General features: G+C 37.4%; 1 protein-coding gene and 1 pseudogene across 3 annotated transcripts in view; both read right to left on the reverse strand.

The window, feature by feature from the left end:
* Nucleotides 1–25,682, reverse strand: part of LOC114047032 (spermatid perinuclear RNA-binding protein) — a 136,988-nt gene that overhangs the window by 65,377 nt on the left and 45,929 nt on the right. The window lies entirely within an intron of this gene.
* LOC114047034 lies at nucleotides 24,213–24,611 on the reverse strand (annotated as a pseudogene).

Below are 25,682 nucleotides of genomic sequence, written 5' to 3' on the forward strand. Positions count from 1 at the left end.
ACAGAATGGACAAGATGGTATTTCTTAATTAAGTTTGTGAGATGAGTTTGGCTTGTAATCTTGTTGTGTGACAGCACTAGAGTTGGGAGGGGGGTAGAAAAAGAAGCTAAAATACCCCAATTCTGTTACTAAAACTTCAGAAATGCTTGTTTTCTCATTTTAGCAAAATGAAAACCTATAGCTTTAAAATATGCCTTCAATTCGTGAAGCTGAAGCGCAAAGAAATGTTTTTCCTACTGCACTATAGCATACCACTAGAAAAAAATACACTAAGTCTTTCTGTAATATAATAATTTTATTTCTGGGGCTATGCCAACATACTCTACTCTCTGGCACCATCTACCATAGTCGGAAATAGTGTATTTGGGTCAGAAAAGACAAGTTGCTTTCTGGAGCTCAGTACTTTCAGCACAAGTAGGAATATTATAATTCCACCCTTTCAGAAACAACCTTTTAAATAACAGACATAAAATTGAGACAAAGTTAAATATTTAGAAAATCAAGCAAATTGGTAACAGAAATAGACTGAAGAAAAAATATGGAAATTTTACCTCTAAAAAGGACTGTATACCTAGCAATTTATCATAGGATCATAGGTTTTCATATTGGAAGAGACCTTAAGAATTATTTAGTTTAATCCCTTCATTTTTAAGAAGAAATTGAAACCCAGAGAGAAATGACTTGCCCAAGGCTATCCAGGTATTAAGTAGCAAAATGGGTATACGAACTCAAATTTGAGCTCATTTACAAGTTTATGTAACCACAGGCAACTCTCATTTTAACCTAAGCCTACCCTGCAAAAAAGAATGTTTGAGAAAAGGACTTGGTAGCCCATAAAATAGTGGCATACACCTGTAATCTCTGCTAATAGGAGAGCCGAGGTAGCAGATCACTTGAACTCAGGAGTTCTGAACTGCAGCAGAAAAAAAGCAAACGTGGTATCCATACCAAGTCCAGCACCAATATGGGGAGATGCTAAGGACAAGGGTTCACCTGGCTGCCTAAAGACGGGAAAACAGGCTCAGTTCAGAGGAAAAAAAAAAGTCTAAGCTTATGTGCCTCGTTAGGAGGACATCAGGCCCATGAGTGGCTATTGAACTTCTACCCTAAGTGAGATGGGAAAACCCAGTCTTTACTTACACACACACACACACACACACACACACACACACACAATAAATCACTATAAAACTTAAAGCACTATGAAAATAGAAGGTATTATCAATATTACTAAATATACGAGGAATACTTCTGTTTTTAAAAGAAATGGATACTTATATATACCAACCCTTCAAGTCTTATGAGCTGGCCAGTGTTCATTAGTTGGAGAGGAGATGGAATCTGGTGATGACACTTCCCTGTGAGACTGGTCTGGTCCCTAATATACACACCATTCCTTACTAGGCCTACACTGAATGGAAATCTTTTGACGTTGAGTAGGATCTGGCACAGCCTTCTAATACCAATGGTCATTTTCAAAGTACAACTTTATGGAGAAAAGAAGCAAACGCTTTAGTAAAAACAAAGAATTTTTTTTAAATGTAACTAATCATCTAAATCACTTCCCAAAGACCTAAGTGATCTTTTTGGTAAATTTAAATTTTCAGTCAAATTAATTTTCTTAAAAAAAAAGTACTCTTAATGGATATTTTAAATTGATGTTATGTTCATGATTCTATTCAATTCAATAAATATTTAAATTATCTTGGAAGGGCACTGTGTTATATAACTCATTATTTTTTTTTCTCTTGAGCAAGACTTGTGACTCCACTGTTGTAAGGAACTCCAGATAAGAAAACTCCTGCCAACAAAGAGAAGCAACTAGTTGTTAGAACATATAGTCTTTAGTACACTGCCTAGAGAGCATGAGAGATTATGTGACTCAACTAGGGTCACAGAAGTAGTAGGTTATAAGAAGTAGGACTGGAACCACGGTCATCCTAACTCTAAAGCCAGGTCTCTACACACTGAGCCACAATGCCTCGAAAATAAAAGTGTGCATGTATATATAGAAAATAATTCCAAGAGGAAGCAAGCAATAGTAACTGAGAAAGACTAGGAAAGGTCTCATGTAAGAGATGGCACTTGAGTTATCTATTGAAGGAAGAAGCTGGGGATTTTAAGAGGCAAATATAAGAAGGGAACACGTTCCAGAAAACGGAGAAACACCTATTCAAAGATAAAGACCGAGGAAAAGAAGTGTGCCTAATATTTCATTGAAAATATTGAGTTCATTTACCAAGAGCTCTCTCTTCTCATCTCACATCAGATGCCTTTTGCCACTATTATCTCCTCCTTCACCTGTCTCACAAAAGGAGGTGGATTTTCTCCTGGTGTAAACCACTCAACATGCACATATGATCCCATTTCATCCCATCTTCTCCAATGTATCATCACCCTCTCTACCATCCCCACTCTCCTACTGATAAGCAGTCTCAGTCTCTTCCAATCTACTAGCTACTTCCCTACTGCCTGCAAACACGCCTGTATCTCCTCCACCCTCAAAAAGCCCTCACTAGTTATCATCCCATATCTCTCATCCCTTTTGTGGTTAAACTCCTTAAGAAACCTGTCTAAAGTTTCTTTTCAGTCTTTTTCAGTCTCTTAACTCTCTACAACCTGGCTTACATCATTCAACCAAAACTTCTCTCTCCAAAGTTACTAACAATCTCTTAATTGCCAAATCTAACGACATTTTCTCAATTATTATCCTTTCTGACCTCTCTGCAGCCTTTGACATTAAAGATCACCTTAGTCTCCTTAATACTCTCTTCTCTCCAGATTTTCATGACACTACTCTCTCCTGATTCTCCTTCTACCTATCTGACAATTTCTTTTCAGTCTCCTTTGCTGATATCATCCAGGTCACGCCCATTAACCATGGTGTGTACCATAAGGCCATGTCCTGGGCACTCTCTTTCCTTTTCCTTCTATGTTATTTCACTTGCTGATTTCATCAACTATCATGGTTTCAACTATCATCTCCAAGCTAATGATACTCAAAATCTATTTATCCAATCCTAATACCTCTTTCTTGACCTCCAGTCTCATATCTCCAATTGCATATTGAACATCTCAAACTCAACATATCTGAAACCAAAATCATTCTCTTATCTTACTCCCCTCTTATTAACTTCCATATTACTACAAAAGGTACCACTATCCTCCCAATCACTTAGACTCACAATCCTTGACTCCTCACTTTTTATCTCACCCTTCAATAACCAATCAGTTACATCTCTTGTACATTCTCCCATTCATCTAGGCCTCTTGGATTTCTTCAAATCTCAACTAAAACTCTGCCTTCAATCACCTCCAGTTTAATGTGTATAGAGAGTATTTGTACATAGTTGTTCGCATGTTGTCACCATCATTAGACTGTGAGCTCCTTGACAAAAGGTCTTTTTGGGGGGGGAGGAATGGATGGCTCTTTCTTGGAATCCCCAGCATGTACCATAGTGTCTGGCACATAGCAGGCATTTAATGCTTATGAATAATAACAAAATTCATCTTGAAAACTGAAAGATTTAGAATATTAAGGGAAATTATGAAAAAAGGTAGGAAGGAAGGAGGACTAGCATTTCTGACTCCAAACTATATTATAAAATAGCAGTCAAATCAAAACTATCTGGTATTGATTAAAAAATAAGAGAAGCAGATAAAAGAACAGACTAGACTTGAGAGAATCAGAAACAAGGGAATTCAATAACAGTGTTTAATAAAATGAAAAACATAAGTTGGTTAGAGAAAAACTCTATTTAATAAAAACTGCTGAGAAAACTGGAAAGCAGTCTGGCAGATATTAGGCTCGGACCAACAGCTTACACTAGACTCCACATTTTAAATAACTCTCAGTCCTGATAGTAGCAGGATGCAAAAACCTACAATTTAAATGACTCCAGACGTATTTAAACATACTATTTATTGATACAGAAACATGGGAAAGGGATAAACTCAACACAAACTATCACCATTTCCTAAGAAAATTTAACCATTGTAAATCAATCACAACACTAAGGAGGCCTAGAACCTGGAAATCATCTTAGGTAGCAAATATTTGATCTCCATATCAAAAAGCTATATTACCCAAGGGCAGCAACAATTTAAGACAGATATTCACAAAATTTTCTACGGGAGGAAGATGGAAGATCACTTCATAAAAGAGCAAGAAGCAGTGAAGGGGAGGAAGAGTCAAGAAAATAGAGTGGCAGGAAGCAGTAGAGCAAGCTCTCCCCCAAACCCATCTAAACATATCTAGAAAATGCAACAGACTAAATCCTGATGATGAAATCCAAGAAAAGATCACAGTAAGTCTTTTTTTTCCAGCCAAAGTCAGCATAGGGAGACAAATAGAGGTTTGGAGACACTAGGGAAGGGATGTGGCCAGGAGAGTATCAAATGCACAGCACTCCAACACTGCAAGAGGTTGTCAACCAAGGAGGTTCCAGATCCATACCAGAATACTTCAGACCCACACCAGGGAATTATGATGGGAGCAGGTGCTAAATGACAAGTCTGTCAACCACTACCCAATTCTACGTCACATACCCAAGGAGGACAGAAAAATAAATGTGGTCAGGGATCACAGTCCAGAGCGTGAAGCAATGCTGACTCTGAGTAGTATATCTAGAGAAAAGCAAGTTGAAAAGCGAGCAACAGCAGTAGTATGACTCAGATCCTAAGAGCAGAGGAGAATCTAAGTTCCAGCTACAAACACAGTTTAAAACCAACAGGTGAATAACCAGAGCAGGAACACCAGACCAAAGAGGAACTCAAAAATTCTGGCACTCCAAAGGAGTAGAGCCTTCTAGTAGGCTGACAGAAGTTGATTCAAGCAGCCATCTACTATGGTTCAGATTCCAACCCAGGTTAGGAAACATGCAAAACTCAGACCAAGGGGAGAGCAATCAGACTCCTTTGGGATTACTGAAAGCTCCCAACTGCAGGTCCCCAGCCTGATCTGTACCTGTGATTCTGGAATACACAACACTCATTAACCCAAGAAAGTATCAAGAGACATTCCCCACAGAAGTGCTGAAATTCTGATTGTAACCAAGTCCAAAGTCAGAAAGCAATCTGGAAGAATGTGCAAACCAAAAAAGAATCCAACCATAAAAAGCTATTATGGTGACAGAGAAGCTCAACACATAAACCCAGAAAAGAATGATTCCAAAATATTTACAAGTAAAACCTCAAAGAAAAACGCAGCTTTGGCACAAATTCAACTAGGATTGATGGTAGAAATAAAGAGTGAAAAAGAGTTTTAAAAGTTTTTATCAACAAAATGAGAGTTCTTGAAGAAAAAAATTAGAAAAGAACTGAGAGCTATGAAGAATTGCAAAGGGAATCAACAGTTTGTCATAAAAGGTATAAAAACCATGCCCAAGCAACAAAACTCCCTGAAAATTACAACAGGCCAAAAAATAGCCAAGGACCCCATAAAACATCAAGAAATACTCAAAGACAAAAGATTTAGAGAAAGGGAAAGGAGTAAAGTATCACAGTAAAAAATGAATAAATAAATAAATAACTGACCTTGACAGCAGTTTGAGAACAAAGTTAATCAATGGACTACTTAAATGTCATGAACACAGACGCATAGTCTAGACATCATGTTACAAGAAATTATAAAGGAAAACTTCAGATGTCTTAGAACTAGAGGATAAAATTGAAATAGAAAGAATACACCAATCACCTTTTTAAAGAAATCCTCAAATGAAAACTCCCAGGAACATCACAGGCAATATCCAGTTTCTAGGTCAAGGGAAAATACTGGAAGTAGCCAGAAAGAAACAATTCAAATACCAAGGAACCACAGTTAAAATCACATATGATTTAGCAGTTTCCACTATAAAGAAATGGAGAGCTTGTACTAAGATATCAAGAAGGCAAAGCATATAGGTTTACCCACCAAGAATTATTTAGCTAGCAAAACTGAATATAATCCTACAAGAAAAAAAATGGGATATTTAATCAAACACAGGATTTCCAAAGATCCCTGATGAAAAGACCAGGGATACACACACACACACACATATATACACATACATACATATATATACACACACATATATACATATACATATATGTAGAAACTCTGAAGTTTAAATACAGGAGTTAAGAGAAACATAAAACAGTAAACATAAGTGAATAAAGAAACGGGGGGGGGCAGAGCCAGATGGTGGAGTCAAAGCAGTGACTTGCTTGAGCTCTCCCCCAAACCCCTCCAAATACCTGTAAAAATGGCTCTAAACAAATTCTAAAGCAGCAGAACCCACAAATTTGCAGCCCAAAACAACCTGGATGGCTGATTAGAAAGGTCTATCACGCCAGGTGGGGAAAGGAACCCAGTTCAGCTTGGGCTAGGCAAAACAGGCCTCAGCGGACTGAATCCCAGGCAGCTGTGGCGGTTTCCAGACTTCTCAACCCATGAACGCCAAAGACAACTTAGAAGGTCAGTAGGAAAAGTCTGTGACCTCAGTGAGACAAAAACTTGGTCCAAGCCTCATTACCCAGTGCAACCTCAGGGTGGCGGCTGCTTCCTGAGCTTCTGGCCCACAGACTGAGGGGAAATCAAGTGGCTAATCAGAGGGCGATTGCAGGGATCTCTTTGCTGGTGCTGAGGCAGGATTCTCTTGCTTTGCCCGTGCTTGGATCTGGGTCACAGTGGCGGTCCTGGGACAAGGAGGAGCACTGGCATGGTGAGGGAATCTTCCTCACAGTTTCAAGGCAGAAAAGAGTGCTTGTGGTCACTCATAGACCACAGCACAGGCCAGGAAAGGAGTGAACACTTCACCCTTGATCATACCACCTTGCAAGAACCGAAAATTTACAGGTCCCTAGAAGTAGCTCTGAAAACAGCTGCACAAAACCCCAAAGCTTGGGACAGTACATTCTCCACATTGAAAGCAGACCTCTACCTTAACAAAGAGTTTATAACTCAAGTAATTGGCTGTGATCATGAGCAAATTGCACAAAAAAGTCAGACCATAGAATCTTTCTTTGGTAACAAAGAAGATCAAAATATACAACCAGAAGAAGACAACAAAGTCAAAGCTCCTATATCCAAAGTCTCCAAAAAAAATATGAATTGGTCCCAGGCCATGGAAGAGCTCAAAAAGGATTTTGAGAAGCAAGTAAGAGAAATAGAAGAAAAACTGGGAAGAAAAATGAGAGTGATGGTCCCCTGGAAGGGACAACCGTGAAGTCAGCATCAGCACAGGGTAAGCAAGATTTTCTCGCCACCTGGACTCAAGGAACATGAGTCCCTTGGGAGATGGCGTACACAAATCAGTCTCTGGCAGACAAAGCCAGGTTCATTTGCATTTATCCTGCATATTTAAATAACAAGAAGACCACTGCTGAAGGAAGACGATCCCAATAGACAAAGTAAGTCATTAATGTTGTATGCAGCTGAAATGATACCCAAACTAAAAACTAGGACACAAAAAACAGGAGGTGGTGACCAAAGTCTTCAACAAGGAGAGGGAGGTAAAAAAGGAAAAGGGAAGAAGAAGGGATCCTATAATACCTGATTGCTGAATATATGCCAGTCCTACAAAAGATAAGAATGAACATTGATGATTTGCTCCCAAAGTGAATGATGAAAAAGGAAACTGAAGAAGTTATATGATTTGTTAACTGGAATATGTATGTTTGTGCCTCTTAACTTCAACCGCACAGTCAACCAACTTGAATTCATGAAATAAAAAAATTGGCATTGGAAAATTGCATCTGGCCTTTATATAGTACAAAGCCAATAGAAGTCCTCTACAGACCAGCACTGAATTGTTGGAGGAATATGTATGTATCTTTATAAAAGTCATTACTCAGGGGACTTGTGTTACTCTGATTGTGTTTCCACAATACCTGAATTGTTTCTTTCTGGCTGCTTGCAATATTTTCTCCTTGACCTGGGAACTCTGGAATTTGGCTGCAACATTCCTAAGAGTTTTCTTTTGGGGATCTCTTTCAGGAGGGGATTGGTGGATTCTTTCAATTTCTATTTTACCCTCTGTAGAGGCTTGGAATATAATAGTCCAGAGGTCAAAAGAGATAAGATTACATCCAAGAATCACTTACCCAGCAAAACTGAGTATAATCCTTCAGGGGGAAAAAAACTGACATTCAGTGAAATAGAGGACTTTCAAGCATTCTTGATGAAAAGACCAGAGCTAAACAGAAAATTTGACTTTCAAATACAAAGACTTAAGAGAAACATGAAGTATAGCTGCTCTTTTTGTGGTGGCAAAGAAGTGGAAATTGAGAGGATGCCCACCAATTGGGGAATGGCTGAGAAAGCTGTGGTATATGAATGTGATGGAATACTATTGTGCTATAAGAAATGATGAACGGGCTGACTTCAGAAAAACCTGGAAAGACCTGTATGGTCTGATGCTGAGTGGAGTGAGCAGAACCAAGAGAACATTGTACACAATAACAGCCATGTTGTGTGATGACTAATATTGATAAACTTAACCCTTCCTGGCAATACAAGGATCTAAGACATCTCCAGAGGCCTTGTGATGGAAAATGCTATCCACACCCAAAGAAAGAACTATGGAAGCCGAATTGTTATTTTTTCTCTCTTCTGTTGAGTTTTGTTTCCTCTTTCTGATGGTTCCTCCTATTGGTTTTAATTTCTACTTACAACATCACTAATGTGAAAATATGTTTAATATGAATGTAAATGTATAGCCTATATCAGATTGTGCGCCGTCTTGGGGAGGGTGGTAGGGAGAAAGGGGGAGAAAAAATTTAAACTCAAAAGCATATGGAAGTAATTATTAATAAATCAAAATAAATTAATAAAAGAGAAACATGAAGTAAAGAGGAAAGAGAAATCATAAGGGACTTATTAAGGCTGAACTGTTTACATTCCTGCATGGAAAGATGATATCTGTAACTCATGAGATCTTGGTCAGTATTAGAGTAGTTGGAAGAAAAAAATTACATGTAGATAGATAGAGAGACAGATAGATAGAAAGAAGGCACAGGGTGAGTTGAAGATGAAGGGGTGATATCTGGAAAATAAAATTAAGGGGTGAGAAAGCATTATACTGGGAGAAAGAGAAAGGGAAAGATAGAATGGGGTAAATTATCTCACATAAAACAGACAAGAAAAGGCTTTTACAGTGTAGGGGAAACAGGGGAAGGTGAAAGGGAATGAGTGAATCTTATTCTCAATGGATTTGGCTTAAGGAGGGAATAACATACACACTCAATTGGGTATGGAAATCTGTCTTACCCTACAGGAAAATAGGGGGGAAGGGGACAAGAGAGCAGGGGGATGATAGAGAGGAGGGCAGACTGGGGAAGGGGGTAATCAGAAGCAAACACTTCTAAGGTGGGACAGTGTCAAAACAGAGAATAGAATAGATAGGGGGTGGGAAAGGATTAAGGGAAATATACTTAGTTTTTCATAATATGACGACTATGGATGTGTTTTGCATGACTACACATCTATAACCAGTATCGAGTTGCTTGCCTTCTCAATGAGGTGGGGCGGGAGGAAGAGAGAAAATTTGGAACCCAAATTTTTAAAAACAAATGTTAAAAATTGTTTTCACATGCAACTAGGAAATAAGATATACAGGCAATGGGGTATAGAAATCTATCCTGCCCTACAGGAAAACTGAAGGGGAATGGGATAAGAGAAGGGGAGGGGGGAGATAGAAGGGAGGGCAGATTAGGGGAAAGAGTATTCAAAATGCATGCCATCTTGGGGTGGGGGGAGGGCACTCAAAATCTTATGGAAGTGAAGGCTGAAAACTAAAAATAAATAAATAATTAATTAAAAAAAAGAAAGAAAAAGGACTAAACAAGGATAACCTGCTTACATTTTAATATGGGGACCTATGTCCCCTTTAAAACCATGTCATCACCAGGGATCATAAAAGGAATATAAGGAGATACAGCCTAGGATTGGTTCTGTTATGTCATGATGATTCTAAAAGAATGAAAAGAGAATAGGGCGACTTGGGAAGGAGTAAAGAAGGGCTAGGGAAAATTATCTCACTTACCACTGTGTAAGCAGACAATTATACAAACAAGGAGGAGCAGGAGTGAGAGAAGCAGCTGACACTTGCACTACATTCTCATCTGAACTGATCAAAGGAGGGAAGCATATAGGTATACACTGTTTGGTACAGAAATACACTTCAAAAGGAGAAAAAGGGGAAAAGGGGAAAAGGGAGAAAAGGAGATTAGAAGGAGACAGATTTATGGAGGGATTAGTTCTAAGCAAAACAAACCAAAGATGGACAAAATATTTATGGCTCGTTTTGAGTTGGCAAAGAATGGGAATCTGAGGGAGTGTCCAGAAACTTGGGTATGGCATAAGTTATGGTATATAAAAGTGATGGAACATACTGCATTGTAAGAAATGATAACAGGGATAGTTTTAGAGAAACCTGTAAGATTTCTATAAACTGATACAGAATGAAGTGAACAGAACCAAGAGAACAATTTATACAATAACAATCTGGTAAACATACACAATTTTAAAAGACTTATTAACTCTGATCAGCATAATCATCAACCACTATTCCAGAGAACTAATGATGAAACATGCTACTCACCTTCTGACAGAGAGGTTAAGGGGTCAGAAAATAAAATGAGACATGTTTTTGCACATGGTCAGTGAGGAAATTTGTTTTGCTTGATTACATGAGCCTGTGAAGAGAGTTTTGTTTTTCTTTCATTCTCAAAGTGGGAGGTGGGGGTGGAGAGGAAAGGTAGATTTTTGTTGACTGAAACAGATATAAATATGGTTATATTAAATATATTTTAATATATAAAATTTTTTCAAAAAGGTAAAACAAGTTTACAGAAAGCTTGACCAGAGACTCAATTTAAGCTAGATCACTTCGGTCAACATTCCCATAACAATCATTGATGACAAAGTAACCACCACATTTGGATTCTTAACAGTCCCCAATATGCTTTATGAAGAAAAGAAATGGCACTAAAGAAAAAAAAACAGCTGGTGAAGTAAACCCCCCCAAAAAAATCCATGTTAGAGGGCAGCACAATTTTGAGAACAATGAAGAAGTGATTCTCAAGATATATGAAAGCGAGGATATCAAATACACAGAGAAAAAATCTAGCAACTGAGGAAATATCAGTCACCCTTGACCTTTGCCTACTTCACCCCTCTCAACACATTCTTTATAATGATAATCTACACATATATTGAAGGCATCCCTGATGAAAAAAGAATGAGAAAGGAACAACTAGGCTTTTGCAAAGGATGTCCTACAGGAAATCACATGCTTACAGTCTCCCCTCAAGATGTGAAGAATTGAAATTCTAGATATTTATTGTGATTGAAAAAAAGCAAAACATCATTTTAAAGGCTTTCACTGTATTCCAATAAAGAGTCTTCCACGCAGATATGGGTCATACAAGACTGTTCCATGTTTTGTCATCTTTCCTAAATCACTGAGGTGAAACATTTATGGTTTTTTTATTTGTATTACTCTTATCAGTGATTAAGAGAATCTTTAGGTTAAACGACTGCCATTCTTGTGAGAACTGTTCACATCCTTGAACTACTAATCTACTGGGAAAATGGCTCATGCTTTACATAGTCGTGCTATAACGTGTGTTCTGAAAATGCAAATTGTTCCAATGTGATTGATACATTAGGAAACTTTTTAAGCATAAATGTGAAAGGGAGAATGCAGAAAAACCGCACCCCTTAACTCACAAACTGAGGCCCACTTCAACAAGAAAACATCAGATCTTTGTCAAGGTAAACCTCCATCATATACCCACTGCTGCCATAAGAGCTGTGGGCCAAGTAAGACTCATACATATCAATCCAAATAGGGCTGATACATAGCACTCCCAGACCCACTACACCCTCTTCCCCATAGCCTCCTGAAGCTGGAGGTTGTGCCTGCCCAATTTGCTTCCCCGGGATGCTAGGACAGCAGCAGTTCAAGGTACCCTCCTCACCACTACTTTTTATCGCATTATCTATGCATTTTAATTGTTTGACTTTTTATTAGTTCTTATCTTTTTTACGTCACTGACAAAGTTTTAGAGTGTTGTGCTCCAAGTAGCATTTCCCCAAAAGTTCTATAGTCTTTATTGTGGGATTCTGCATACAGCATAGTACTTTTTGGAAAAGCTTATGCCCCATTATAGTAGAATTGCCTATATGTTTTAAAAACCTAGGTACCTTGACTTTTTATCAGATATTTCATGCAAAGATTTTTTTCTCAAGTGACAGTTCCCCTTCTTATCCTAGCTACATTTTGTTCATCCAAAATCTTCTTTGAAATCTTATGCAACTGAAATTGCTAATTTTATCTCTTACAATCACATCTATTCCTTCTTTGATTAAGCATTCTCCTCCTAACAATGGTTGTACAGGATATATCCCTATTCTTCTCTATGTATTTATATAGGTCACAATTCCATTTGGAATTTATTGTGGCACATGTAAGATGCCAGTCAAAGTCTTTTGGGAGAGGGAGGATGTGAACTACTTTCTGGTTGTCCCAGAAGTTATCAAAGCGAGAATTTTCCCTTAAACTAGTTTATGTTTTGTAATTTGTTAAACATTGGACTACTGAGTTTGTTTCTGATTCTTGCTTATCTCATCAATTCCACCACTGATCAACGTTTCCATTTTTTAACTAGTACCAAATAGTTTTGACAATTACTGCTTTGTGCTATTCACTCAAAGTGCTTTGCATCCCATTCAGCTGCCCATTCTGACCATTTTGCCATCTAACATGCTGCTACCCTGCCTCATGCTACCTAGAACAGTACCTCTGGAACAGACTAGAAAATCAATCAATAACATAAAGTACTTGCTACGTGCCAGCCACTGTGCTTGTGCTAAAACTACCAGAAAAAATACCTCCAAAATCAATATTATCACACATCCTTCGAAAAGACATATCAATTTACCACATTATGGATCATCTGATCATCCTTGTAATATAATACTCTATACAGCTCTCTTTCCTGGCCACCATTCTCTCCCCCCATCAGAATGTAAACTCTCTGAGGGCAGAGACTGTTATCACTTTGTATACTCAGACCTTAGCAGAGTGTCTAGCTGCTCTAGCATATAGCAGATATTTAAGATTTTTTCATTCATTTCCCTTTCTTTCTTTTTTAAATTATTATGTCCTCTAAGAGTCTAGATCTTTTCTCCTCCAAATGAATTCTATTTTTTTTTAAATCTACTTCTAAAAATCTTTTGTTAATTTGACTAGTATAGTACTAAGTCTAATCTGTAAATTAACTGAGCCAATATCATTATTCTCACCATATTGGAATAGCACAACTATGAACAATGAACATTATCTTTAATTATTTAAGTTGTCCTTATTATGATAAAGTATTTTGTAACTGCTTATGTAAGTTTTAAATGTGTCCAAATACTCGATTCATTTTTGTATTTCTTTCAAATAGGATTTAGTTATATAGTGCTATCTTACTTGAGCTATTCAATAGATAAAAATGTTTATTGTCCAGACTATGATATTCAACCAGATACGAGGTTTATATAGCTAATCTATCAGTACACATATCTTAAGGTATTGAAGATAGAGAATAAACAGGATCCAGAATTATACAGGAGGCAGAGAGTAACCTGGAATTCATCTGCAAAACTTTGTAGTGCTTTCAATGAGTCCTTATCATCTCTTTGAGACAAAGGCCCATATTGTTCCTATGATGTCATATGGCTAAAAATCACAGAATACCACAGTTTCTGAAGAGTTAAAGTTTCAGTTTATACAACGGGCAAGGGAGAGAAAAACATGCTGGGCACAAATAAACCATATTACTAACAATGTATTATAGACCAGAAGTGGTATAAAACATTATATATGCAAAACCAGAAAAGGAGTTAAGCTGATCAAGTCTCAAGGGCAAGATAAAAAAAGATAAACATACCATGTGTACCATGAGCATTTATGGAGCACAACAGAGATCCATAGAGAAATGTGCCCCTATTCCACTCCACTGCTGAGTTCCATTCCAGCTGTATCACTAATAATAGCTACCACTTCAATAACTACCTAGTATATATTTCACAACCCACTTAATGAGACTATATAAATATTATCATTTCAATTTTACATAATGACATGACTGAGATTTCAAAATCCTCATTTTTTATAAAAATTACTTATCCCAAGTCATACAGCAAATAACTAGGAGCCAGGACTCAGGCTTGAGTTTTCGATACCACTGTACAATACAAGCGTCACTATATACTTTTCTTTCCTAAGCAGTAAGTCAAATGTTTTGTTCGGTTGAAAAATTTTAAGAGACTCAAGAATGATTAGTTACTGGCTGTGTCCTTGAAGAAGCAGAAATTTTCAAGACTCTTAAACAAGATATATACAAAGTGCTCCTCTGCCCCCCATCTAGTCCAAATCCTCATTTCACGGATAAGGAAAACAAAGCCCAAGGATGTTAAGTGACTTTCTCACGATCACAAGTGTTGCAACAGGGAAATATGGAAAGGAAGAGAAATTAGAGAGGGTAGATTAAGGGAGAAGTTAGTTGTCCTAAGGAAAACAAACTCTAAAAATGAATAAAAGTAATTATAGCTATTTTTCAGATGGCAAAGCATGGGAATCAGAACGGGTGCCCATAAATTAAAGAATGTATGAATAGGTTATAGTATATAAATGCAGGTTGTAAGCTCCTTAAGGACAAGGGCTATTTTTTGTCTCTTTTTGTATCCCCAGCACTTAGCACAGTACCTGGCACATAGCAGGTACTTAATAAATGTTTACAGATTAATCAGTGACGGAATGCTATCGTGCTACAAGAAATGAAGGAGATGATTACAGAAACGAGTAGAAACACTTATATGAACTGATACAGGGTGAAGAAAGCAGAACCAGGAGGACAATTTATACAGACAACAATACTGTAAAGTCAAATAAGTTTCGAAAAACTAGAAACTCAAATTGTTGCAATGACCAACCATTTTGTTTTTCCTTTGTTAATCAGGGAACCAGAGGGGGAAGGGGAGAGAAGTTGAATTTTGCTCATTGAAAGTAATAAAATTTAATTTTTTTTAAATGTTATGTTCTTTGAGAACAGGAACCATTTTTCTTTGTATCCCCTGTGCTTGGCACAGTGTCTGGCACTAGTAAACTCTTAATAATTGCTTTTTGTGGGGGCAGCTAGGTGGCGCAGTAGATAGAGCACCGGCCCTGAAGTCAGGATGACCTGAGTTCAAATCCGACCTCAAACCAAACACTTACTAGCTGTGTGACCTGGGGCAAGTCACTTAACTCCCAATTGCCCCCCCCCTCCAAAAATACTAATTGCTTTTTGCTTAGAGAAAAAAAAATCACAGGGATTGTGGATGCCAGAGAGAAGACCTGAAAACACATCCTCCTAACTCTCAAATCTTAGACTATGCTACACCAAAGCTGTTGAGAGCTTCTTCTCTTAATGCTCTTTTGCTGTCAGGAGGTACAACTGGACTCTAAATGGGAAATTCTAAATTTCATTCCTAACAACTTCTATTAAAAATTCACTTTATCCTCAAGGAATTCATCAGAAGAACTAAGAATTATTCTGCTCAGACCCAAAGGACAGAAGCTGGATAATAATAGAAGGCATAAAAAATTAGATTTCCTCAGTAGGAGAAAGTTCTTCCCAACAATGGAATCTTTGCAGGCTAATGAATTCCCCACCACTGGAGGTATTCAAGGAAAAGATGGATGGCCATTTGTCAGAGATGGCTATAAAGGGATTCCTGGGACCTGGACTAGATAAACATAGGTGGTGAAGCAGATAGAGCAAAGGCCTGGGGTAGCAATTGTACTAGATAAACTATAAGGTCACTTCAAACTCTTTCACTGCAACAATTGTGTTGAAAACATAAAAGTAAGCATCGTGCATAAGAAATAACACCAAAGTCCTACTATCATACCTCACTCTGTAAGGTCCAGTCTAGCTAAGTGATCACCAGGTTAGTCATTAGGGTAACAAATTTTGGGGTCACAGCAACTCTTGAAGACCATGTAATAAATGATAAAGTGTATTCTAATTGGAATCATTGAAAAGAGAGTTCACAGGGGCAGCTAGGTGGCGCAGTGGATAGAGCACTGGCCTTGGAGTCAGGAGGACCTGAGTTCAAATGTGACCTCAGACACATAACACTCACTGGCTGTGTGACTCTGGGCAGGTCACTTAACCCCAATTGCCAGGCCCCCCCCCCCACGAATTCATTAATGACTACTCAGGTCATTTTTTGGAACACAAATACCCATGTATTAGATAAGGGTAATATGGAATATTACCTGGGATATAATCTGGGAGTAATATAGAAAGTAGTATAGCACAGAGATTAGAGAATTGGACTCAAGACCTGGAAAACGTGGTGTTCAAATCCTACTTCTGACACAGACACACAGGATACCCTTCTCAATGCCTAGGTACCCTCTCTAAGACCAGAAGCTGCAGAGCTGGTACCTACCTGTATTAGAGTTTCTCACCAGGAGGTCCCTACACTGATGAAATTACAGGTCCCACCAAAAAAGAGACACCCCATTCCTTTCTGCTTTGGTTCTTCATCTCAGTTTCTATTTGTAAAATGAGAGGCTTGGAAAAGAACTCTCTCAGGTGCCTTCCAAACTGCTTTAACATTCTATGTTTCTGCTCTCTGACGTTCTATGACTATGACTTAAGGTCATCGGCCAATCTAATTTGATTCCATGATTCTTGTTTCCTTACGGAGGGGGAGGATAAAAAGTGCCAAAAGAAGAGAAGGGGGGGGGGAAGAGGGAGAAAAGATCATAAGAATAGGAAGGAAGAAAGGGACAAAGAATATAAACTCTAGGTGAGTCGCAAGCTTGTGTCTCCTATATTTCTCAAGAATTGATGCATTTTACCTTCCAACCCATGCTCTGACAAAGCCAATAAAGCATCATATAATTAGGCAAATTATGTTTCCATACTAAATATTTCCAGACTTTGAAAATTAAAAACAAATTTTAATAAATTATTCAAAATACAAAAGAGTAAAAAATTAAGATGATGCTTTGAACAAGTTGTTTTTTTTAATGAAGCTGTTGTAGTTTCATGATGTGTTATAGCAGAACCATCTCAAAGAATGCAGAGTCAGACCACTTCTAATTCAAGTATTGACATTTATTGAGATTGATGCCCCTCATGAAGCGGACTATGTTCCAAGAGGAACCAGCAACTTTAGTGAAAGCAAGACGGACTTTTATAGGGTAAAGGTGCAATTACATAACAGAAATTATGAATACTAAAAAGGCAGGAGAGGTCTGTTAAGGGATTAGGTAATATGTATGATAATGATATTATACTAAGCCTCTCTACATCGTAAGTTCACCTAAAGGACAGCTTGTGCTATTACTGCACAGGTGCCTACTTAGGAAAAGTTCTTTCTATTGTTTCAGAGTCTACATCCTGCTGGGCATCCTGGTGCTGTTGCTTTCTGACTGGCCAACTATTGTGGTCCTGAGACTAGATGGATGTAGTTGTGTTGAGTGCATGGACACACCCGCTGTTTCTGTGGGAAATATGAGGAATGGGTCTGGGAGCAGTGGCTAGCTAGAGCCAGTGACTGTGATCCCATCACATGGACACATCTGCTATTTCTGTGAGAAATTTGAGTTCATGGACACATCTGTTGTTCTAGTGAGCAGTGAGGCATACATGAAATTAGGATAGAGTCGGGGGGCAGTGACTAAGTAGGGGCAGTTGGCCAGCTGTTCAGTGGGGCCTGTAGTGTGATTAAAGATTATGTGGTTAAAATCAAGATGTGCCTACTTTTCAGTTGGGCCCATATAAGGAAGTTAGAATATTAGGGCTGGGGGCAGCTTTATTAAGGCTCCATCAAAGCTACAACTAAGTATTCCGGCATTTATGGGCAAAATAACTCCTTACAATTCCTTTAATTTCATTTTTGATGCTAGTAATTTGGTTTTCTCTCTTTTTTTGAATCATATTAAACAATGGTTTGTCTATTTTATTAGTTTTTTCATAACACCAACTCTTAGTTTAATTTATTAATTAAAAGTATTCTTGCGGCAACTAGGTGGCACAGTAGATACAGCTCTGGCCTGCGAGTCAGGAGGACCTGAGTTCAAATCCAGCCTCAGACACTTGACACTTACTAGCTTGTGTGACCCTAGGCAAGTCATTTAACCCCAATTGCCTCACCAAAAAAATGAACAAAACAAACAAACAAAAAAAGGTTTTCTTACACTCAGTTTTATTAATTTTACCTTTAATTTTTAGGATTTCCAATTTAGTGTTTAATTGGGGATTTTTAATTTGTTTTTTCCTAGTTTTTTTTGTTGAATCCCCAATTCCTTGGTGTGCTCTCTCTATTTTATTAATATAAGCACTTAGAGATATGAATTTTCCTCTGATTACTGCTTTTGCTGCATCACATTAAGTTTTGATATGTTGCCTCATCATTGTCATTTTCTTTAATGAAATTACTGATTTCTATGTTTTATTTTTTAACTCATTTAGTCTTTAAGATTAGGTTGTTTACTCTCCAATTAAGTTTTTTTCTGTTCCCATGGTCCCTGTATTAAATATAATTTTTATTGCATTGTGGACTAGAAAGGAAGCATTTAATATTTCTGCTTTTAGATATAAAATTTTTATGCCCTAATATATAGTCAATATTTGTAAAGGTACTATGTACTGCTAAGAGAAATTCTTTTCTATTCCCATTCAGTTCTGTCCAGATATCTATCATATCTAACTTATCTAAAATTCTATTCATCTCTTTGACTTCTTTCTTATTTATTTTTTGGTTAGATTTGCCTTGTTCTGAGAGGGAAGATTAAAGTCCCCCACTATCATAGTACTAATATCTATTTTCACCTTCAATTCATTTAACTTTACTTTTAAAAATTTGGATGCCATAGTATTTGGTGTGTGTGTGTGTGTGTGTGTATATGTATATATATATATTAGTATTTGGTGTTTAGTATTGATATTAATTATCTATGATACCTTTTAGCAGAATGTAATTTCCTGTATATCTCTTTTCATTAAACCTATTTTGCTTTAACTTTGTCTGAGATCATGATTGCTAACTCTGCTTTTTCTGCAGAGGCTGACACATAATAAATTTTACTCTAGTCCCTTATTTTAACTCTGTGTGTATCTCTCATTGGGGTGGGGGGGGCACTAGGCAATGGGTGACTTGTCTTGGGTCACACAGCTAGTAAGCGTCAAGTGACTGAGGCTGGATTTGAACTCAGGTCCTCCTGACTCCAGTGCCATTGCTCTATCCACTGTACCACCTAACTGCCCTATGTATCTCTCATTTTTAAATGTGTTTAAGAGTAAGCAGCATATTGTCAAATTCTGATTTTTAATTCATTCTGCTATTCGTTTCCCATTTTATGGGTGAGTTCATTCCACTCACATTCAAAGTTAAAATTGATATTTGTGTATTTCCCTCCATCCTCTTTTTCCTCACTATTGTCCTCCTCAGCCTTTTTACTCTATACTTCCTCTAGTTTACTTCTAACCACACTACCTCTCTAATCCATACCCTTTTAAAGAATTTCTCAGGGCAGCTAGGTGGCACAGTGGATAGAGCTCGAGCCTTGGAGTCAGGAGGACCTGAGTTCAAATCCAGCCTGACAATATATGAAGACAATTTTAATTTTGCAAATCTACACCAGTTACTTAGCCATACATTTCCTTTTCAACTTGTTAAAGATTAATGAGCCTTAGCTTTAACACATTTCAAGACTGGCTGCCCTAACGCTTCATGGCTTTATACTATTTCACAGAAATAAAATTTTAATAGAAGCTAGTTTTTTACCACTTACTTTTCAAGGGATACTGGTTAGCAGCTTCAGGCTAATCATGGCTTCCAGAAATGACCAAATTAAGCAATGCCTACGTTATGTTCAAACACTTCATATTCTCAGATCCCTTCTTGTCTTAACACACTATTCTATGAGGTTCTTTCTAATTCTAAGATTATATGTTCTAACATGGGGTAGCTAGGTGAAGCAGTGGATAGAGTGCTAAGCCTAGAGCTGGCAAGATTCATCTTCCTGAGTTCAAATCGGACCTCAGTCACTTATTAGCTGTAAGATCCTGGGCAAGTCATTTAATCCTTTTTGCCTCAGTTTCCTCACCTATAAAATAAGCTGGAGAAGGAAATGGCAAACCACTCCAGTATCTTTGCCAAAAAAACCCCAAATGGGGTCATGAAGAGTCTGACAACTGAAGGATGAACAAAAATGTTTAAATATTCTTTTCTGAAGGTTTCTTCAAGATTTATGACTATGATTGCTTCTAAATTTAGCTAATATTTCTACAATTCCCACACCTTTGCTCTAGCAACCTTCCCAACTATATTTTCTCTTCGATGCTAAACTCATTTAACAATGATTTAAGTAGGGTGTCTTCTATCCCTCTAGTTCAAGGGCATGTGAACTTATTTTTAAAATATCTTGTTAATTTGGTTTCCTTTGTAACCCAATGCATTTCATTTTATGCATTTAAAAACATTATTCTGAGAATTCCATAACCTACACCAGACGGCCAAAAAGATCCATGACACAAAAAAGATTAAGAACCCCTGCTATAATCAGATTTCATATTCTCAATCAAGACTGAATGTTCTCTTCAGGTAAACTGTTATTTTTTCCTTGACAAAACAGACCATTAACTAAGCAATGTTTTGGAAACTACACAAAACATGTAGCCACAAAAGGTACAGTAATAAGGCTAAAATCACATTGGAATAAAATGAGATACAGATCCATTGCGCTTGCCCAGTCTGTCACTGGCATTCTGTCAAAGATGTTTTCAGTGAGCCTATAAAGGATGAACTTATGAACTAATATTCATATTCAAATACAAAATCCAATTGTTTTATCGACCTGTGCAATAAGCCACATAACAGAATATAAAGAAATATAAAGGTTACTGGCTTGCTGCAGGATCATTCCTATCTAAATCTCATCACAATTGATGGGAACAACATAATTACAACATTTATATAGTGCTGCAAAGCACTTTACAATTTATTATCTAATCTGAGCCTTCCAACCATCCTCTGAGGTATGTACTATAGATGTTCTCCCCATTTAACAGTTAAAAAAATTGAGGCTCAGAGTTTAAGTAAATTGCTAACAGCTAGTATGGACCACAGGAAGAAATTAAATCCATGTATTTCTGACCCTATCCAGTTATTTATCCACTACATTTATGCATACTGGTTTATTGTATTATATAGCTTGGCTATCATACCTACAAACAAAATGTAACTTGAAAGGGTTCCCCGCTCCCCCCTCCCCCAGTCACTTTTTTTTTTGCATGCCTCATGCAAAATCACTATCCAGAAGAGTCAGATGTAAGTGAGAAAATTGATCCTGATGCCACTCTTTACCAGCAAACTAAACTTCCTAATGTTCCACTTCCATCAAAAGCATCGACAGACTGACTCACACCTATCTAAAAAATAAAGTCCCAGAGCTCCTCAACCTTATAACTCAAGGCCTCCATAATCTCATCTCACTTCATCTATCTAACATTTTTATTTTCCACTATTCTAGACAGGCTGATCTCCTTACTTCACTGTCAGTATAAATTTTCAGACCTGACATGGAACCTTTGTTCATATTTTCTCACTAAACTCTTCATCCCAGAAGATCACTTCAGTCCTGGAACTTACACCTAGGAAGTACTCTCAGCCCATTTGGTTCCTCTCTCTAACTGGATGACTCTTCTCAGAACTTCCATTTAAGTTGGATGGCCCAAGCCACTCACCTCTTCATTTTTCACCAGACTGCAATCCTGGACTCCTCCATAAGACTCTCCCTAGGTACCTTCCCTCCAACTCTTTCCAGCTCCCTTATGTGTGTTTTCTTCCCCCATTAAAATGTGAGCTCTTCCTGAGGTCAGGAATTGATTTCTTTTTACTTATATTTATATTCCCAGAACTTAGCACAGTGCCTGGCAAATAATACAAACTTAATGATTACTGAATGATTGACTAAAATGAAATATCCTCACCTTTTTCTAAATTTCCTCAGCACTTCCTGTCTCATTCATTAGAGATCTTAATTCTAAGCTCCCTGAGAGTGGAAACTGGTCTCTTCATCCATAACTTCAACATCAATGGGCATATCGTGTGCCTTTCAACCTTACTTCACGCTTCCTCCTTCATATACTCAACCTTCCCAAAACACAGACCACACTTTCTAGCCTCTATACTTTTGTTGTACATTTGGAATGCCCTCTATTCCTAACTCTGATTCTTGATGTTGTAACTATCCTGCAAATGTCACTCTCTCCCCATCAGGTCTTCGCTGACCTTCCTCACCTGGAAGAGATTTCTCCCTCTTGTGAACTTTGTACTCTTCTTGTGTACTTTATATTATATTTATCTGGTTAATCAACCCTACCAAACCATAAACTGAAACTGTCTTTTATGCTCCCTCCACACACACAAACTATTCAATAAACATTTGGTAAATGAATGAAACAACGTTTCTCCATGTCAAAGTCTAGGTGAATGAAGTGCTGGTGGCTCTACAGGTACTATTATTAATCTGGAAATGCATCAAGTACAAGCCTAGTGGTACATATCTAATCAAACGACCAGCCCCACTAAAAGCAGAAAAATAAAGCACCAGAAGACACGTTCAGGGGCCACAGCAAATCATAAAGAGCACTAAGCCTGGGGTGGGGTAGGGTAGAAGAATGTCTACATGGGCCAGAATCATAGATCCTTGAAGGATTCAAAATTCTATGTCAAATGGAAGATGTCTCTTTTTGTGGTAGCAAAGAACTAGAAACAAACTAGATGGCCATCAACTAGGAAATGACTAAACAAATTGTGATACATGAATGTAATGGAATATTATTAGTCTAAGAAATGGTAAGCATGAAAGTGGAAACAAAATTATCACTTTTTGTAGATATGTTGGTCTACTTAGAGAATCTAGAAAATCAACTAAAAAGTAATTCAAACAACTTCAGCAAAGTTGCAGGATATTTTAAAAAACTGTCAGCATTTCTGTATATTACTAATAAAATCAGCATGAAGAGAAATGTATAAAATATTTAGGAGTAAGCCTTCTAAAAAGAGGGTGGTTTCAGTAAAACCTGGGAAAACACACGAATTAACAAAATGAAATGCACAGAACTAGAACAATTTATGTAATACCAACAATATTGTAAAGACAAATAACTGGAAGATTTGAGAATTCTGATCACTACAATGACCAACTGCAATTGCAGAAGACTCATGATGAAACATAGTATCCACCCTCTACAAACAGAGTATGTGATAGACTCGGAATGCAGATTAAGGCATTATGTTTTATTTTTTTTAAACATATCTAATGTGGGAATGGGCAGTTAGGTGGCATAGTGGACAAGTCTAGCCAAGCCTAGAGTCAGGAAGACTCATATTCCTGAGTTCAAATCAAGCCTCAGACACTTCTAGCTGTGTGACTCTGGGCAAGTCACTTAACCCTGTTTGCCTAAGTTTCCTCATCTGCAAAATGAGCTGGAAAAGGAAATGGCAAACCATTCTAGTATCTTCGCCTAGACAACCCCAAATGGAGTAATGAACAGTTGGAAATGACTGAAGATGAAGATGAAGACGACAAATGTGGGAATGTTTTGCTTCACTACATGTACAGTTTTGGTTTTCTTGCTTTTTCAATGGGGGTAAAGAATTCTGATTTGAAAATAAAATAAAACTGAATTTAAAAAATAAAATGATGACCATGAATAATACACAGAGAAACTTAGACTTACATGAACTGATACAAAGTGAAGTTTAAAGAGACAGAATATACATGACTTTAAATATATAAAAGGAAAAAACAATTACCACATAACAAATGAAACTCAATGTCATGAAATTATAAAGAACTTGACCTCAAATAAGATACATAAAACACCATCCCACCCCTCTTCAGAAGTCAAGGCCTCTAAGTGTGGAACACTGCATGTAACTTTTTCTGAATTTTACTGAATTTTTTCATCTTCTTTTCTTTTCTTTTTTTTTTAATGCCTTGTTATAAGGGAAGATTCTCTTGGAGAGGAGGAAAGAATACAAGAGAAAATTTAGGTGATATAAAAACAAAATCTGTATCAATTTCTTTTTTTTTTTGAAGTTTTTACGCAGCTTATTTATTCTCTGATGAAAAATTATCTTCCTGGATAAACATCATCCATAGTGCCTATTATTCCTTCTTTTTGCCAGCACTGACATTTGCTTTTGCAGTACCCCTGACTTTCTTCATTCTGTTCTTGCATTCCTTTTGCTGTTTTCTTGATGTCTTTTTCTTCTCATACAGGTCATGCCTTGCAAGTCTGTGCTTTGGTTCATTTTTCTTTGCATAGTCAAGGGAATCATAAATCATGCCATGGCCTGTTGTTTTGCCACCACCAAAATGGGTTCTGAATCCAAAGACAAAAATGACATCTGGAGTTGTCTTGTACATCTTGGCCAGTTTTTCTCGAATTTCAGTCTTGGGTACTGTGGCCTTTCCAGAATGAAGGACATCTATAACCATCTGTTTACACTGAAGAAGTCTGTTTGTTATGAACTTCCTGGTTCTGATGGTTACAGCGTCATTCATGGTGGTGGCTGGCTCCTCGAGTAGCAGGAGAGGGGAAGGTGTATCAATAATTTCTTAACAGAGGTATCTAACCAGCACTTATTTAACTAAACTGAGAAACAAGTTTGTGTACCCTAAGGCCCATTAAAATCTCAAGTAAGAACTACATGAATCATCTCAGGAAGGAGGAAAGTCATGGTAAGAATAGGGTCTTTGAAGTCAAGACAGGTATCCCCCAATATATAAAACAAATATGTAACTAAAAGGAATAAAAGTTTGTAGAAGCAACCTTATTTTCCTACCAAAACCCATCATCTAACAGTACATGCATTGCTTTTTTCAAATTTTTATATTTAATCTTATTGCATTCCAATTAACAAGGATGCTTTCTCTCTCTCTCTCTCTCACTTGTTCCTCAGCGTCAATGAACAACATTAAAAGAAAAAGAAAACCCTCGTAACAAATACATGTCAAGCAAAACAAATTCCTTCGTTAGTCATATCCAAAAATGTTCATCTCAATCTGCAATTTGAGTCTATCATACCTCTGTCAGAAGGTAGCATGTTTCATCTTTGGTGCTCTGGAATTGTGCTTTGTCATTGCATTTACCAGCATTCCAAAGTCTAAGTTGTTTTTCTTTTTAATGTTGTTCTAATTATATATATAAGCTGCTTCCCCAGTTCTGCTCACTTCACTCTGCACTAGCTTATATAGTCTTATTAGGTTTCTCTGAAACTTTATTTCTTCATTTCACAGTAATATCCCATTCCATATGTATGCCAAAATTTGTTTTGACGTTACCCAAAGTAGGCACTTCTTTAGTTTCCAGTCTTTTTGCTACTACAAAAAGGGCTTCAATAAATATTTTTTGTACATGTGGGTCCATTTTCTTCTTTCTTTGATATCTTTGGGGCACATGGCTAATAGTGGTATTGCTGAGTCAAAGGATATTCAGTCAACAGGCATTTATTATACATCCACTATGTTGCCGATACTGTGCTAAGCACCGGAGAAGACAAAGACAGGCAAAAAACAAAAAACCAGTCTCTGTTCTCAAGCTCACAGTCTAATGGGAAAGAGGGAAGGCACTAA

Source organism: Vombatus ursinus, unplaced genomic scaffold (genome assembly GCF_900497805.2).
Source record: "Vombatus ursinus unplaced genomic scaffold, bare-nosed wombat genome assembly UNPS02014786.1, whole genome shotgun sequence".
Taxonomy (NCBI): domain Eukaryota; kingdom Metazoa; phylum Chordata; class Mammalia; order Diprotodontia; family Vombatidae; genus Vombatus; species Vombatus ursinus.